General features: G+C 35.6%; 1 pseudogene; it reads left to right on the top strand.

The window, feature by feature from the left end:
• The window catches only part of LOC114213478 (S-formylglutathione hydrolase-like), a 37642-nt pseudogene extending 20462 nt beyond the window's left edge, over positions 1-17180 (top strand).
• Positions 17181-19502: the final 2322 nt, after the last annotated feature.

The raw sequence follows: 19502 nt of genomic DNA, 5'->3' as shown, positions 1-19502 counted from the left end.
ACATACACATAAATGGTATATCATAAAATTATAGCAGTTTTGTGAATAAAAAGAAAAAAATTATTTATTTATTTATTCATTTATTTGAGAGAGAGAGGGAGAGAGAGAGCATGAGCAGGTGGGGAGGGGCAGAGGCACAGGAGAAGCAGACTCCGGGCTAAGCAGAGAGCCTGATGCAGGACTTGATCCCAGGACCCTGGGATCGTGACCTGAGCTGAAGGCAGACCCTTAACTGATGGAGCCACCCAGGCACCTAAAAAGGAAAATTTTAAAAGTTGTGCCAGGGTATTTTCTTAATTATTTAGGAAAGAAATCTTCACAGCATGTATATAAACTAATTTCGCATGAATTAAATAACAAAAAGCCAAACTATGTAATAGCTGAATGAAAATATAGATAAATCTAAATGGGAAAAGATTTTCTAAGGATAAAAGCAATCTAAGGAATAAAAACAGCAAGAAATTTGACTTCACAAAAATTAAAATAGTTTATATTATAAAAAACACATCATTGAGAAGAAAACACCAAACTATTGAAATTCAAATGATCCAGTAAGTAGCACCTCTCTACTCTGCCCAACTTCTGAACCTGTTGAAGAATAAAAGAGATCATTAGTCAATAGGGGCCAAAATACCACCTTTCTTATTATTAAGCTAATGTTGGAGAATGTTGCTGGACAGTGATCGGTGGTGTACTACTATAAAGTCCCTGAGTTAGGCAGGCACACCCATCCACTCACAGACAACCTCCGACCAACCCAGGCCTTTACATATGGGATCTGCCCCTGTCAAACTCACAACATGAGGGAGCAGAACAGAGCTTGTTCTTCTTGTCTCACTGTGGCGGAAGTTTCCTCCCAAACTCATCAGTGGGATCATGATGCTTCTTCTCCCTTGAGAGGAGTGATAACAAGGTCAGAAAATATCTAGGAACCTTATGCAAATAGAGTTCACACATAGACATCAGGAATGAGGTAGAATCATTCTCTACCTAAGAGAAATTAAGGGTAAATATTTGTCACTGACATTGCAACTGATTACTAACTATAGTGCATAAAGAGCTTTTATCAACTATATAAAATAAGAAAAAAGTTCCAACAGGTGATTCAACAAAAGACATAAAAAATTCACAGGCTTGTCTGTCTCTGGCATGGTTGTGGAAATAAAACCACAAACTCAGATATCTTTGTCATGTGGGTTTGGATCCTGGCTTCCTTACCTTGGGGGAATAATTTAATCTCTGTTTCCTCATCTCTAAAATATTATAATAATGCCTACCTTGTATGGATGTTTTGATAAGGAAATACACCTATTCCATGCTTAAAGATTTTAAATTATTCCTGAAAACCCTGTCATTAAGTGAATGACCATTTTTAAAAAAATTTTTTTAATTTCAATGGGAATATTCTATTCCAACTAGGCAGTTCCCTAAGCAGTGAGTACATAAGAGACACTTAAGATCCTTCTTTATAGCATTTATATTATGGAATTTAGACCCTAATAATTCAAAATATGTGGTATGTGGCAAGGCTACTGGTTGAAGGAAGCCACTGAAAAAACATAGAAAACATTACCAGTAAAATGTTTAAGGCTAATGAAAAGATTAAACTTTTCAACCACTTTAGAAGTATCTATTGATTGATATGTTAATAATGTACTTATTGATACATTAATTAAGAAGTATACTAAGTGTAATTTGAGATTAAAAAGAGGGAGAGAGAGAAAAACAACTGAAATCGGGCAAAGAACTTTTTTTTGAACCAAAATGCAAAATCCACACTGAAAATGCTAATATAATGGTAAAATATGTAAAGAAAAAAAACCCAATGGATTGTAGAAAATTTTAGCATCTGTTTTTCATGAGAAACCAGTGGTCAAGAAATAAATGACAGTATGTAGAGGATTTTGAGAAATATAGCAGGATTGTAAATTTTGAATTCTATAGCATGGAAGTATCGACTCTTTTCATAGCCCCTGAGGATATTTATTAAAATTAATCCTAAAATAACACTCAAAGAATAATTCAATAAACTTTAAAAATAAGAAATATATTGTTTCTTAAGTAAAAGAATGCTCTCTTGCATTATTCTTGGGTTAATGGCACTAGGATATTTGGGATAATCTTAATGGCAATGATAACCTTAATATGTCAAGAGTGCTTACAAAATAAGTAGAGAAATCATGAAGTAGTCTGTTTTTCAAAAGGGGTAAAAGACATGAATTCTATGAAATTCACAAAAATCAAGTAGGTCATAAACCTATAAAAAGTTTTAAAATATTTAATGAAAGAGAATTTTTTAAAAGTTATACTTTGTACTTATTTTGAAGCAAATGATACTTTAATATACAGTGTTTATAAATCAAAGGGAAAAAAGAATGTAAATTAGTATTTCCTTTCTTGGGACCAATTTAAAAATAATACTTTAAAAATATAGATATATTTTAAAACAGAAGTTTCTCTTCTAGGAATTTGTCCTGTGGAGACAATTAAGTATGTGACCCTATAAGTAAGGAATTAGGCACTAGGATGTTCATGACAGTGTTATTTATGAGAATAAGAAATTGGAATTAACCCAAATTTCAGATAACATGTTATTGGTTAACTAAATTATGATACAGTTACAGCCATAAAAAAATTTTGTTGTTGAAATTTGACATGGTAATTTGCTTATAATACATGGTTCATTTTAAAAAGCTGCTTACTAAACTCTTATAGGATATATTCCATTTTTGTTAAATATGTGAATATAAAACATGGCTATGCACTAAAATGTTCATAGTGATTTTATCTGTAATTATGGATGATTTTAAATTTCTTCCATCTGCTTAACTTTATTTTCTCATTATCTTGCAATACACATGTGTGATGAAAAAATAGTGTCTGTTAATAGTTTTAAGAAGTCATGTCTCCAATTTTTAATGCATCTAGAAATTGGTTCTTCAAGTTAGCAGTGCCATCTGCTGGGAGTGTTGGGAGTGTTTCCTCAGAACAAAAAATTTGAGAACATAAGAAAGTCAATAATTATCAGAATCAAACATTATAACATATATAAGAAAAAAGAGGAACATATAAGAAGAAATCTTGTGAAATTCATTTAACTTAACGTATGTATGGTGCCATTAAAATTGTTTTCAAATCTGAAATATGGACTCTATCATTCTTTTATCCCTTTGTTTTACATTAAAGCTCTACCATCTTCAAGTTATAGCCATCCCTTTTCATAGAAGTAATCCAAGAGAATAGGAAGTCTAGCCAAATATAGCTATTAGCCAGCAAATTGTAATGAATTCCAAGGCTCAAGTCAAAGTCATAAATGGGAAAATGAATCAGTCAGAAGTTGGGGTAAAAATAAAGAATAAATAAGGGAAAATTGTTTAGGATAATGCTAGTGAAAAAGAATGTGTTGATGGACCTCTTTAATATGAAGGAATGAGTGTCACAAAGATAAGTCTAATAGCCTATAGGAAACAATAAGAAACAGTGTACATTTTCCTAATTTGTCCAAAAGATTTAATAAAAGATCTGTCAAATGTATTTCCACTTTGGATACATTGCATTTATAGTAATGCCCAAGTCTGTCCATCCTGTCAAAAAAAAAAAAAAGGAGTCTAGATAACCTGATAGTACTTTTTCACAACAAACCCATATTCAACTAATGCTTCATCTTAGCAGTTGCACACTACCTTTTTTAATAACCATCCAGTAACACCATCGAGGCTCAACATCAAAATTGCTATAATTATCTTACCTAATCCATCTTTCCTGTTGAGAAAACTTCAACAGTATTTTCCCACTTGCGATGGGAAATATGCAACTGTCCCATGTACCCTTGATATCTCAAAGATGCTTGGTAGCGATTCTGGCATCTCAAAAGAAATTGTGGGATGTTTTTGCTTTAAAAAACACATTATTTTCAAAGTTACTTTTAATCAAGTTGATGACAATATATTAAAACCCACCACTTAAAATTGGTGGAATCTGGAGAGCCCAAAGCAAAGGCATCTTTAAAAAAAGTCTTTAAAGCTCTTTAAAGCCTCTTTTTAAAAAAGAGCAATAAGAACAAATAAAACAATGCGAAACTTTTGTAGTAGAAATCCAAAGTCTAAATTATGTGTAAAATTAGAAAAATAAAAACAAAAAGCCAGTGAACTCTATCTCATACTCCTGACAGAAGTGTTATTTGAGATCAATAGCAGTCCATTAAAAGCTGCATGAGAGAAAAAGGGAACTAACTGTCAGTGGACCTAAGATTGATCTAAAAATCGCTTCCAAAGAAAATCAACCCTAAGTGTAAAAATACTGAAGAAGAGTAGTGATCTCATGAAAGGGGCTTAAAAATGTACAGAGGATGTAAGGAAGCAATTGGAAAAGAGTAAATTTTGGGGTGAGATAAGGCTTAAAAAGTTGAGAGTATCCTGTCTTGGAAAATTCATAGTGAATGAGAAGAAGCAGCAAAAGAGGGAAGTTTAAGATCCTGGAAGACAAAAGGAAATAAAAATGTCAAAGAGCACACATTTTTTTTTTTTTACTTCTTACAGAAAAACAAGCACCATCTCGAAAGAAATTATACTTTGCTATACTGACAGAAGAAGGTGTTTTTGAATTAAGAATCTCATAAGGGGTGGCTGGCTGGCTCAGTCAGTGTAGCACGTGACTCTTGATCTCGGGGTTGTGAGTTCGAACCCCATGTTGTGTATAGTGATGACTTAAAAATAAAATCTTTAAAAAAAAAAAAGAATCTCATAAACTACCCCAAGCAGGTACACAGTCTTTGTACAAATTACTTTTAAAAGAAAATAGACTTTACTTGATGAACTTTTCCTCAAACAAAAGAAAAGCAAAGCAGAAGGAGATTATAACAGAATATTCCAAGCAGAATTAAAAATTCTGACACCAACATTTGGGAATAAAAGCAAAACAAAACAAAAAAACAGGTTGCATCAAAAATCCAGGAGTAAGAAGAATTGAGATGGGAGTTGATTGAACTGGAGAGGGAGGGGAATCATATAAAAAATAAAGACTAAATTATGGAGTACCCAAGGAAGAAAAGATATGAGTGAACATTTAATAAAGTGCAATGAATGATAGTAAGAAAACAACGATGGAAATGAAAAATGAAGACATTTTTTAAAGGCCAAAGAAAAGTGATTGAGACAGTATTCAAGCAAAGAAGAACTAACCTACGTATAATTGCAGTTTCAGAAGGAGGAAAAATTAAACAATACAACAGAACTAATACTTAAAAGTATAATCTAAGTAGACTTTCTGGAAACAAACCAGACCTGTATTTACATATTGAAAGGACCCACCAGATACAAAGAAAAAATTGACCCACATTGATAAATGTGGCGATACACCCTATTAGACCTATGAGTCTAAAACTATTAGACTTTAAAAATGAGGAAAAAGAGTCTCAAGGCCACCAGGTTAAAAAAAAATCAAAGAAGTTATAAGAATAAGATAATTAGACCAGCATCAAATTTCTTAGAGAAACATATATAAAGGAAGGCAGCATTTTCAAACAGCTCAAAGAAAGGAGGTGTGAACTAAGAATTGTATAAAGGCAAGCTGTCTTTCACATATTGGTGCTAATATGCTAGAGAGTAGGACATTCTATATTCAACAGGCTTTCTTGAGAAATCTACTAGAGCAAGAGCTTCTTCTAACCAAAGATGTGACTGGTGAAAGTTCAATAAAAAAAGGCTAATGGCACACATTTAATACATTCGGTTGTAGATCTAAGTGATACCAAAACAAAAATGAGGACAAGGATGGTAGAAGAATATGTTGTATGCTATATATTATAAATTATTCTTGGATGAATATAAACAATGCAACTAAAATATGAGAGGAGACGGGACAGCAAAAGAGGAAGGTAGAATAATTTCATTCTTTTTTTAATATAGGGAATAGGGGAGAGTAAATGGATATCAGAAAAAACTAATAAAATATTGAGTAAAAGGTTAAAGAAGAGAGGACTAAAAGCATTTAAAAAAGATATAAGGAGATGATAACACTAGAACTTTCTAAATAGCAAAAGATATTTTAAAAGGTAAAAGAGTGAAGAAAAGATACAATGCATATAAAAAGAACTCAGCAAATATATATTGTAATTATAAAATAATATGATAGACTTGAGACAATGAATACCAAACTGATAATAAGATCTCAAGGAAGGGATGCCTGGGTGGCTCAGTCAGTTAAGCACCTGGCTTCGGCTCAGGTCATGATCCCAGGGTCCTGGGATTGAGTCCCCCATCAGGCTCCCTGCTCAGCGGGGAGTCTGCTTCTCCCTCTCCCTCTGCCTGCTGCTCCCCCTGCTTGTGCTCATGTGCTCTTGCTCTCTCTGACAAATAAATAAAATCTTAAAAAAAAGAAAAAAGATCTCAAGGATATATAAAGCTTCAAACTCTGATAATAGAGTGTACCTCCTCAAATGCACATGGCAGTCACAAAAATTGATCATATGTCATGAGGAAAGTGTCAATCAGGACCATGAAGTACAAATATGCATTATCTTATCACAAAGCCAAAAAATAAAAATTACTGACAACAGAAGTCTAACTGGAAATTTAAAAGCTTTCTGTTCAACAACTCTTGCTTAATAGATGATGGGGGAATACAAACTGAAATTACAGAATTTTTGAAAACTAATGATAATGAAAACACTATGTATTGGAATCCACTGGATATATTTAAAGTACTGATCAGAGGAAACTTCATAGCCTTAAACATTTTTATGAGTAAAAATGAAAGAGTGAAAATAAATGAATCAAATTCCCAGATCAAAATACAAGGGAAAAAAACAAACAAAAATAATAAAGATAAATAATACAAACCAAAGAAAGAAATAAGCAGGGAAGTAATAAAGATAAAATGAGGAATTGCTGAGGTTCAGAAGAGAAAACAGTAGATCTAATTCATAAATAAAACTCCCATTTTGCAGCAAAATAAAATAGTAGACAAAATACTAATTTAATCAAGAAAAAAGGAAGTTAAAAAAATACAAAATGAGAAATTGAGTGGAAACAAACTGAAGCAGAAAGCATTTAAAAATCAAGGGACTGGGGCACCTGGGTGGCTCAGTTGGTTAAGTGACTGCCTTCGGCTCAGGTCATGATCTCAGGGTCCTGGGATCGAGCCCCGCATCGGGCTCCCTGCTCAGCGGGAAGCCTGCTTCTCCCTCTCCCACTCCCCCTGCTTGTGTTCCCTCTCTCGCTGTTTCTCTCTCTCTGTCAAATAAATAAACAAAATCTTTAAAAAAAAATAAAAATCAAGGGACTGCTTTATAGATGTCTATACAAATACAATTTTAAGACCTTGAGAAAATGGATAATTTCCTAAGAAAATTGTATTTGTTTTCTAGGGCTGCCATAACTAAGTACTACAAATTGGTGTTTTAAAACAAATTCTAATTGTGTTCATGGTTCACCTTTGTTGCAACAAGAATGAAAAGCATACCATGGTCCAGTCCTTAATTTTTCCTTTTGTGTGTGTCTCTCCTTAAGTTCTTAAGGAAAAATGTCTTCTTAATTTATCATTTTAAACTTGCAAACCAAGCTTGATGTCTTTGCTTCTCAAGTGCAGTGCATTTCCACTTCTGAATTTCTCCCTTACTCAATAATGCCCATTGGTCAAAGGAATTACCTTAATGTTCTAATCTCAAATATATTCTGCTAGTAATGGATTGGAACAGATGGAATAGAGATGGTACTATAATGTGTTAGGTTTTATTGCATTACAATATAATTTTTTGAAATGTTTAGGAAATTGTATGAAAATATATGCTGAAGTTTAAGGCACAATTGGAGTAGGTTAAAAACCTCATGAAGAATAATGAGAGTTGGGATAGTTCTTGGTTACAGAGTCAGATAATGACAACTGTGACACAGATAAAGTCACTGTTGGTAGCTTAGAGTATATTCCTTCAGATGTGTGTGCATACACACAACACATAAACATACACAGAATACATGCATGCACCTTAATTTCTAAAAATGGGGAAAATACTGTTTATACTTATTGTTTTTATTTTTTAACTGCCACAATGCCATACAATTTTTTTCTTTAATTTTTTATTGTTATGTTAATCACCATACATTACATCATTAGTTTTTGATGTAGTGTTCCATGATTCATTGTTTGAGTATAACACCCAGTGCTCCACGCAGAACGTGCCCTCTTTAATACCCATCACCAGGCTAACCCATCCCCCCAGCCCCCTCCCCTCTAGAACCCTCAGTTTGTTTCTCAGAGTCCATCGTCTCTCATGGTTGGTCTCCCCCTCTGATTTCCCTCCCTTCATTCTTCCCCTCCTGCTATCTTCTTTTTTTTTCTTAACATATATTGCATTATTTGTTTCAGAGGTACAGATCTGTAATTCAACAGTCTTGCACAATTCACAGCGCTCACCATAGCACATAACCTCCCCAATGTCTATCACCCAGCCACCCCATCCCTCCCTCCCCACCCCCACTCCAGCAACCCCCAGTTTCCTGAGATTAAGAATTCCTCATATCAGTGAGGTCATATGATACATGTCTTTCTCTGATTGACTTATTTTACTCAGCATAACACCCTGCAGTTCCATCCATGTTGTTGCAGATGGCAAGATCTCATTCCTTTTGATGGCTGCATAATATTCCATTGTGTATATATACCACCTCTTCTTTATCCATTCATCTGTCGATGGACATCTTGGCAATGCCATACAATTTTTAACTTTTACTTGATATTTTATGGATTTGTAACAAGCAAATGAATATTTTAAAGAAACAATTTTAATTCCTAAGAAAACACATGATTTTAATTCCTAAATATTATTACATTTTATGACGGTGCAGTTTGTATCATACATCTCTTATTGGACATTTATTTTTTAAAATGCTTGAGTATTATAAAAAAAGGCTTTTGTGAGAAAATTATTCTAAGATTAGTTGTAAAAATAAATGTTCTAATATTCCTGATACTGTAATTGAAAACAAGTCACAAAATTACTGTGAAGTAAAAAAGCACAAAATGATACATTTGCTAACTAAACCCAAGAGCTTATGGAAACATCAATACAATACACAAAATTCTCATAATCTGAGAATAAGGAAAACACAAATACTCTTTAATATGAAGGGTAATACCTCATACTTCCATACTACCAAAAAGGAAAAAAATTTTAAGAGATAGAAAAATAAGAGACAAATAAAATAGAGATTATAATTCAAAAAGATAGATTGCAGATGAGCAAAAAGATAGAAGTAATCACCTCACCCGGAGGTATGGTGGTGGCAGATGAGCAAGGAATTGAGAGATTCCTTGGTTAACACTAAAAGGGTATTCCAGAAGAACTATAATAACAGGGGAAGATAAACACTAAAAAGTCATGTAGGGGCACCTGGGTGGCTCAGTCGGTTAAGCGTCTGACTCTTGATTTAGGCTCAAGTCATTGTCTCAGGGTCCTGGGATTGAGCCCCATGTTTGGGGCTCTGGCTCAGTGGAGAGTCTGCTTTGGATTCTCTCCTTCCTTCTGCCCCCGCCCCACACTCTCTTGCTCTCTCTTTCTCTAAAATAAATAAATCTTAAAAAAAAAAAAGGAAGTCATGTAGAAGATAACTTATTTGGAGATGATCGTCTAAAACCACAGGAGGGGCCTGAAGTACAGGATGTCTCAGAGTAGATCATAGCCAGTGTCAAAAAAACTGAAACTAAATGTTCTGGAAACTAGGTTTCCTCCTGCAGCCACTCTAACGACCAACTGAACTCAGGGTATAACTCTCACAGATGAGGGCAATACCAAAATATAGTTCTAGTGTTCACCGATGGCAGCGCTGATATTTGCCGATGGTATTTGCTGCCGAGTTAACATTTTTCTACAGTACTACACTTAGATGATATGTAAGTTTAGAGTTCTGGGCTGCTCATTAAGATGTGCCATTGATGGGAACTTTTGTGCCTAATGGCACATGACAACACCATCACCCCTTAACAAGGGGCCAGAGCTATTTCTAATAAAAGAGTTGCAATTATTATTATTACTATCACCACAATCTCTTTTTTTAAAGAATTTATTTATTTGAGAGGAGGCAGAGAGAGCACTAGCCAGGGGAGAGGCAGAATAAGAGGGGGAGGGACAAGCAGATTCCCCTGCTGAGCGCGGAGCCAGACGCAGGGCTTAATCCAAGGACCTTAAGATCATCACCTGAGCCGAAGTCAGACACTTAACTCACTGAGCCACCTAGGTGCCCCTCACCACAATTTCTTACTAGAAGTTTGTGGTGACACAAATGAAAAATCTCTATGAAGTGTGAGCATAAACATAATTAGTGTTTGACAGCATCTATTGCTATTGCTTCAGTTTGACTTTTTGCAGGTGGAAGGAGACAGATAATGCATTTGGCCTTGACCCACCAAGGTACTATCACAGAGGTTGAATACAAAACTCTGTCCAAAGGGAATACCAAGCCCTGAAATCTGACATTCATACACCCCTCAAATAAGGGTCTGGGAATGGAAGGCACTTGATTTTCTCTTTTGGAGTTAAGCACATGAGCCACTGGAGGGCAGCAGAGACAGAATTTTAACACCAAGGTCATTTAACATTCATTGACCAATTGAAATTCATTTAAGACATAATGAGTGCCTACTAAGTGCAAGGCATTCACCTTCTATTATGACCAAAGTCATATGTAAACTATTTCATTAATTGTTTCTATTGTGAAAGAATTGTTTCTATTGTGAAAGACAGACATTTCTATCTGAATCCCGGCTGTGTCTAGTAATAGACTAAAATCTACATATTTTTGCATAGTACAGTTGAGAAGTCAAAATTATAGAATTTTAAAGATAGGATGAAACTTACAGAACACCCATATCTACTAATTTCTCTCTTGAACAATGTTACTATCTTTTCTGTTCATTCCTGTGTGTAAAATGTTTATTGGTTTTCTTTTGACCTTTTTGTCAAACCTTAGGAAAATATAGAGGAGTGAAAATGAAAATAAAATTCAACCATAGGTAACTGTCAGTGTTTTGATCTAATTCCTCCCGGTCAAATATATGTAGATGTATGTTTATTTAGTTTACAGATTTGATCTTGGGATCTATAACTATCGCTTAAAATTATGCTGTAGCACTGGGGTGCCATATCCATATCAGTAAATATTTAAAGAAAAAATACCAATGAAATAAAACCTTTGCAGAAGTTTGGTATTTTTTATGCTACACTGTGCAGACCAAAACAATTTATCCAGAAGGAGTTCTCATCTCTCTACTAAGAGCATATTTCTTTCTCTAGAGTAGTTCATTTTACTTTCTACCCTGCTTTCAAAAAAAAAAAAGAAAGAAAGAAAGAAAAAGAAAAAAAAGATAAGTTGATTTTGGAGATGCCTTGTATTTTGATCCATCATAAAACATAAAGCAAGAAGAAGCCACTTAATATTCTCAGTAGGAAAGATCAGGCATTATTGATTTCAGGATGAAACATTTTCATGATAAATTAGAACTAAAATGTATGGGGGGGGGAGAGAATATGCTTAAGTGTGTGCATTTACCACCAGATGTCTCAATTCATGTAGTCAAGTAGTGAGGCTAAGGATAAGTTCCCTTACCTCACATGCTTGCCACTGTAAAATGACCTCACCAAGATGAATGGGAAGAATGCATAGTTCAATTTTCTGCTTACTCATTTAGCAAGTTATTATCACTAAGATGTGCCAAGGCTGCATTTCACATCATGAGATTTACAGAGCAAACAAGGCACAGTGCCTGTCCTTGAGGGGTATATGGTCTAGCAGGAGTGAGACAAGTAAATCACTTGCTGTGGTAGGTGCTACAAGGTATAAGGCCCAGAGTGTTATGTGGTGCATAAGAAGTTCACCTGTGCCTATAGCTCAGGAGCAGAGCATTTGACTGCATAAGAGGCTCACCTGTGCACACTTTAGTTCTTGAAGAAGTTTTAGCCAAGGAGAGGCCTAGAAACAAAAGGTCAGGGGAAAAGAGTCAGACAAGGAGAGGAGGAAAAGCATTTGGCTAGGGGAAACAGCATGCAAAGGCCTGTTTTGTGAATGGTTAGTAATTCGTTATGGCCAGAGAGCAAGGTGGAACAGCAAAGCGAGAGAGGTAAGCAAGAGTCAAACCATCAAGGTCTTTGTAAACCATTATTAGGGAGTTTGAACTTTATCATGCAATTTAATTTTAATTTTACAAAGTGAATTCTGGCTCATTTGTGGGAAATGGATTCAGGTAGAAAATACTGGAGGATGGAGGTCCATTTACATCTACAAGATGATGAATAAATTTTATTATAAATTATAAGAGAATTATTGATTCATTCCAGAAACTAATATAGAATCTAGATATAGCAGGTGTTTGATGTATAGTGAATAGTGACTGAAAGGATGAATAGATCTGTAAACAATTTCACATCCATACTTGGACTTCCTTAGGAAGACAATTGGCCTATCTTATTCTGTCTACAACAATTTCAACATCACTATCCTAATACCACTTATTTATATTTCTAAATCAATATCACTGACTCGGAGTTGTACACATGGAAAAATTCAGCTGCCTAATCCTCTACTACCACTGTCAAGAATTGGAAAAGTTTGATTTTTTTTTTAAAGATTTATTTATTTCTTTTAGAGAGAGAGCGTGCGTGGGGGGTCGGGGGGTGGGAGGCAGAGGCAGAGGGAGAGAGAGAGAATCTCAAGCAGACTCCCCGCTGAGCGTGGAACCTGATGTAGGGCCCCATCCCAAGACCCAGAGACCATGACCTGAGCTGAAATCAAGAGTTGGATGCTTAACCAACTGAACCACCTAGGTGCCCTGGAAAATTCTGATTTTTCTCTAAGAGTGTGCTTCAGTTTCATAGAGGAAGAGCTATTTCCTTTGTTGGATTTCTTTTACTGGTGTTACTGCTTCAGTCTATCAGCTTCCCTTGGGGAATTTATTTTGGCAATTTAGTCATTTTTTTTTTTAATCTAGTCATTTGTTAAATGTTTATCCATAAAATGGACGAGATTTTGTGAAAATTCACCCCATTTTCTAGTTGAGATTGTAAAATGAGATCTGCATATCTTAAAGGAATATTATTGCACAGATTGTGCATATAGCACATAAAATATTGTTTCCTCAGGCACCAGTTAGCCTTATGGTCAGAGGGAAAATCAGAAGGGAAATTTCCGATTATAACAAAATATTCATGTAGCACTGTGTTTCTTGGGTAACAAACATTGTCTTTGTCTGCTGTTTGTTAAGAAACAAGCTAGGAGGAATGGAAATTCTTTTTCTAGTTTATTTTCTTTGAGAAACTTTGATGGAGTAATTTCAAAACTGCCGTGTCTGGGAATAAAATTTTTTAAGCATGGCGAAGTGTTATAGAAGCAGATGGTGCTAAAGGACTTTTTATATATGAAAGAAAATTACATCCAAACAAAAGACATTAAGTCAAGGAAACACTTGAGTTATCTATAGCTATTAATATTTTTAATAAGATCATTTGATATCTGTGAGGTTGACTTGGAACTGCTTAAATAGATTTCAAATTTGTCTTTTGACTTGCAAGTTAATTGTAATTTGTTGTCAGAAAAATAGGAAAACAAACTTAGTAATAGCATTCCTTCAGGAATTTTTAAAGATGCAAAAAATAGTTTTCACATATAGTCATCAAAGGCACATGATATTTCCAAGACCCAGATGGCTTGAGTAAAAATATTAACATTTTCTAAGCCAAAAGGAAAAAACTTACCGGGATGGAATATTTTGCCTTTTGTACTTAAATTCATCCAAAGATATTCCATCATTTTAATCACACACAAATATATTTGAAAGAGCCTTCAAACAATTGCAATCCCCCCCCACCCTGCTGGGGTAAGTGGATGTTACTCTTCCTACTTACATATGCAGAAAGTAGCAATTAATGATTCATGGATCAATGAATGTAGGTGATTCTGAGTTTCACAAGGAAAATTAATGCAGGTGATAATTATGGGGTGGTGAGAAACATCAGAAGTTAATTCTTTATGGGTGAATGGTGGGAGGGAAGTGGATGATTCAGGAGGTAGAAGGATTGTTGAAGATAATAACTTTATTTTGGACATGTGGAGTTTGAGATGCCTATGGAAAACTGGATGGTTGATCCAAGTTGTTAATGATTAAACAAGTCAAGAGTTTGGAAAAAGGTCTGGGCTGGGACTGGAGATTTGCATGTCATGACTATCTGAGAGTGGATGAGATCACTCAAGGATAATGTGCAGAGTATGAAAATATGAGGCCAAAAGAGGAATATGCATCAGAAAAGCTTTTAAATGGTGGAAAGAGAGGGCAGAGCCTAGAAGTCTAAAAAGAGAAAGCAGATGACCACAGGATGAGCAGTTTCTGTTACCTACTGACATTAATGGCAAATACTTACCAAATAAAGTTGAGCATGATAGTCTTTACAAAAATGGTGTTCTTTTCTTCACAACCTCGTAATGAACACTTTGAAGTAGAATGTTCTAGCTAATTTCATGTTTAGCATGAAACCAAGATGAATGAAAAGGAAATCAAGGTATGCAAGTATAGAGCATAGAATATTGTTCAGTTTATAATCCAGGTAGCAAGTTCTTGAGGAAAGCCAAAGCTAATAAGGAAGCCAAATGGCAATGTTGGAGCTATGCCGTGGAAATGACAGTTCTGGTCAGAATGGTATATTGAAGGGCTAGCAGCTCCTAGTTTACCTTGTCCAGAGTTCACATTAAAATATTGACGAAAGGGGCACTTGGGTGGCTCAGTTGTTAAGCGTCTGCCTTTGGCTCAGGTCGTGATCCCAGGGTCCTGGGATTAAGCCCCGCATCGGGCTCCGTGCTTGGCCCTCTCCCACTCCCCCTGCTTGTGTTCCCTCTCTTGCTGTCTCGCTCTCTGTCAAATCAATAAATAAAATCTTTAAAAAATATATTGATGAAAGCCCGGAGATAATGACAATCCAAAACAACAGACAGTGAAGATGAATATTAACAGACCGTTGTTAGAATCTGGAAGAAATTTTCAGTAATTCCTGGGCCAAGGAAGGTGGATTTATTTAAAAAAAATGATTAGTGTTCTATACAGTTTTCACTTTGTGAAAGGAGATGCTCCTGCCACACAATAGTCTGTGGGACCACTGGAGTTACTGGAAACCTCAACTTCTTCATTAGTAAACCTTACTTACTAGGATTTGTTTGGATTAAAGGAGCTAATGCAGACTAATTGCTTATCAGAGAGCTTGGTACAAAGGAATTAATAAATAAATAGTAGTTCTTAAATGGATCTTCTCCCAAGTTGCCAAAAATTATTGATTAAAAACAGGAAAGAATGACCATTCAAAATAAAAAATGCTGACAGTACAGGTTGACAGCCTATTGTCAGAATCTGGAAGGAAGTTTCACTGATCACTAGCTTGAATGAAACTCCGTTTATGAAACAAGTGGTTTTTTTCTTGTTCTTCACCTCATGAAATGAAGCTATTTGTTATCATTATCACCAACATCTAGAACTTACTCTATGCCAAGGGCTGTGTGAAGTGTATGATTCACTTGGGCTCTAGGCATCCTCATCCATCAGCCATGGTCAGGGCATCTGATTCTATGGAATCACATGCAAATCATGAATTTTTCTGGAGAGAGGATCTATAGCCTTCATAAACTTCTTGAAGCATTGTGTGCCCTCCTCCTGCCCCCCTAGACTAAGAAACAGTGTCAAGTAGAACCTTCTCATTTTACAGAGAGCCCAGATGGGCTGTCACCCATCAGGTCTTGTTTACTTGTATCGATCACCCAGAGCCTCTATACCGTCAAACATGAGCTCTCAGATTGGTGAGCATAACCCTAATTTGCAAGAGAGAAATATACATATTACTGATTTTATTTTTTCAAAAATCTGCTAAATATCTTACTCCTGCTTTTGAAAGATGGCCTTGTCACATTCTTTATCATTTTCTGATAGTTCTCTTTCTCGCCATTTTTATATCTGCCCCTTCCTCTAAAACCTAGAATCTTGAGTCTAAAAGGTTCAGTTATTACACTACAGCGCCATTTTATTTGGTTATTTGCTTATTTTCTCAGAATTTGGAAGTCTCACATTCAGATGTTTCCAAAAAATCCAGCATTTCCTAAAACTGAAGCCGTTGCTTTAAAATGTGTATGAGAAGGACACAAAAGGAACCAAATGTTCTCTCTCCACCCTATTATAAGACCTTCACTATCCAAAAAATAGAAAGCCCTTAACAAAACTCAGGAATTGATTTGTCACTTACGTAAAAATGGATAAACACTTGCAGAGTAGGAGTGTAAAAATTGTTAAGCCTGCTAACTTCAAGCCTAGAAAATAAAAAATATGAAGTGGTTAGCAGAAACAGAATTATAAAATTGTAATATTAGGACTCTTGTGAAAATGGTCCCCAAATAATTACTTATGAGCCCGGTGGTTCCAATTTTTACTGTATAGGCACTGATTTTTAAAAACGACCACAAGACTTACATTTTTAAAAAAGAATTATTTATTTACTTAGAGAGAGAGAAAGAGAGAGACAGTGGCAGAGGGAGAGAATCTTCAAGCAGACTCCCCACTGAGCATGGAGCCTGACTCCGGGTTCGATCCCACCACCCACGAGATCATGACCTGAGCCAAAACCAAGAGTTGGACACTCAACCAACTGAGCCACCCAGGAGCCACAATTACAGAATGTATTCTTATGTAACTGAGGAGCTTCCCCAACTCATAAATGCCCATTTTCCTGTGGACCCCTACAGGATGTCTATTTTTGGCCACTCCATGGGAGGCCATGAAACTCTGATTTGTGCTTTGAAGAATCCTGGAAAGTACAAATCTGTGTCAGCATTTGCTCCAATTTGCAATCCAGTGCTCTGTCTTTTGGACAAAAAAGCCTTTAGTGGATATTTGAGGACAGATCAAAATAAATGGAAGGCTTAGTTGCTACCCATTTTGTGAAGTCCTATCCAGGTGCTCAGCTAGACATAATAATTGATCAAGGAAAAGATAACCAGTTCCTTCCAGATGGACAGTCATTATTTGGTAACTTCATAGCTGCCTACACAGAAAAGAAAGTTAATGTTTTTAGGTTACAAGAGGGTTATGATTAGAGCTATGGCCTCACTGCCACTTTTATTATTGATCACATTAGACATCATGCAAAATACCCAAATGCATGAAAAACTTCAGATAAGAGAATTTCTTCAGGACTATAAAAAAAATGTAATAAACAAAAATGCAGGGGAAAAGGATTTTAAAACATTGGATTTCATAGTGCTAAACATGCATCATCCATAGTTGAATCATTTTCTGAATAAACATATAAAATGTGAAAATAATTTTGAATTTCTCATTCTATGACATTAAACATTTTTTCATAATTTCTCAACGATCATGAAATTTTTCTCATATATCCGTGTAATGATATTGAAATTACAGTTGAAAACTTACTTCAGAATGTACTAAATTTTTTTCTCACTATGTCACAAAATCGTATTTATTTCATGAATGCCCTACTCTAGTTAGTTAACTTCCTGTGTGCTGATCTTTTGCTGTATAAAGTATGGTCTGCGGATCAGCATTAGTATCTCCGAAAGCTTATTAGAAATGCGGAATCTACTCCAGTCCCACACCAACTGAAGTAAACCTACCTTTTAACAGAATCCTCTGCACCTGAAGGTGATTCATATGCGCATGAAAGCAGTGGTTCTCACGGTATGACCTCCAGAACAACAACTTCAGCTGGGAATTTGTTAGGAATGGAAATCCTCAGGCCCCATCTAAACCTACTGAATCAGCAGCTCTAACAATCTGTGTTTTATCAAACTCCTGCTGATTGTGCTCATGATAAGTTGGCTGCACGATAACGTCATTCTGTTGCACAATAGAATCACCTGGGGAACTTTGGGAAAAAAATCCTGATACCCAGGTTGCAACTCATCAAGTCAAATCAGTTAAATCAGTCTTTGTGGCTGAGACCCAAGTTTTTAAAAAAATTCCTCAGGCATTTGGGGCTCCTGGATAGCTTAGTCAGTTGAGCGTCTGACTCTTAGGTTAGGCTGAGGTCATGATCTCATGGGTTGTGAGATCAAGCCCTGCATGGGGCTCCTCATTCAGCGGGCAGTCAGCTTGAGAGTCTCTCTCTCTCTGCCCCTCCCCCTCCCTGTGTGCACATTCTCTCTCTAAAATTAAACCTTTTTTAAAAGCATTTTTTTAAATTCCTCAGGCATTCAAATTTGAAAATCCATGTTTTAAAGGACAATGACTATACAAATTCATTTTTGATTAAACTGCTGTAGTTCTCAGAATAACCATGAATTGTTTGATGAAATATATTCTAGCAGAAAATAATTGGCATTTTGATTTATCTGTTGCAGAAGAGTTTTTTTTTAATTCTTCATTCACTCTGCACTCTGTGTTTTTCTTCACTTGACCTACTGTAAACCCTCTGGTGGCATTGGTGCCACAAATATGGAAAACATTTCCAAGTGAAAATCAAGCCCTGAATTTAATACTCCTAGGGATTTAGAAAGGGAAACAAGAGAACAAAAGAGGGGAATACCTGTTTAAATAAGGGGTAGAGCATAAAGAAGTAATTATGTGTAAGAGGGATGGTAGGCAGTGCCTGCTAGCTGTTGAAAGACAGAAAAGAGGGAGCAGGAATTGTATTTTCTTAGAGAAAAATTTGGTTATCAAAAATTTGGTAACCAAAACCAAGATTTTGGTTACCAAAAAAAAAAAAGGATAAGGGCTTAGCTCAGAGAGGTGCTGGTGCCAGCATTCAGGTGTTTCTGCAAAGTTGGGGATGACTTCAATGAGAAACTAGTAGTAGTGAACATGTAACTAAGAGAAGTCTCATTTGGAGGACACCATAAAGACCATGTCCTCCTGGTCTTAAATCATAGGGAAGATCCTGGATGGCAGTCAGAATTCCCAGGGAATGTGGGAGAGGAATGAAGCCCAGTTCTAGTGGTTTAAAGAAATTCATATTAATTATGGGGGCGGCTTTTGGGAAATTCAAACATTATAACTTTTTGGCTCCATTAGTGAATCTATTACAAACTCCATTGCTCTTGTGTTCTCTCAAAATATTGCCAGGAATGTAACTTGTCATACCTGTCAAGGTAGTGGCAAATGCTGCTTGAGAATATTTATTTGTCCAGTATTAGTATTAGTTTGGGGATACAACTCCAAAATTATAAGAAATTGGTAAAAAGCGACTTAATCATTTTTCAGAGATGAGAATTATGCTTTTGGTATATATATTTTCCATCTTATTATAAACTCACACAAACTAACTGGAAAGTTGACAAGAGAGGAGGAGCCCTAGAAGTCAATCCATAAACCAGAATCTACAGGCATTAAGTGTTATAAATTGTAAGGAAGAGCTATAGCAGATGTCCTTTTAGTGTCCTAATCTTATCACAATTATTTGAGCAAGGAGCTTAGTTCCTCTGAGGACTCTGTTGGTTCTTCAAAGCAGGAAATAAAGCTCATGAGAC

This window comes from Eumetopias jubatus, unplaced genomic scaffold (genome assembly GCF_037043125.1).
Source record: "Eumetopias jubatus isolate StellerSeaLion01/CBP00866 unplaced genomic scaffold, mEumJub1_p1.0 scaffold_15, whole genome shotgun sequence".
Lineage (NCBI taxonomy): Eukaryota > Metazoa > Chordata > Mammalia > Carnivora > Otariidae > Eumetopias > Eumetopias jubatus.
The sequence above is the reverse complement of the archived record's forward strand: the minus strand, read 5'-3'. Positions and strand labels throughout refer to the sequence as shown.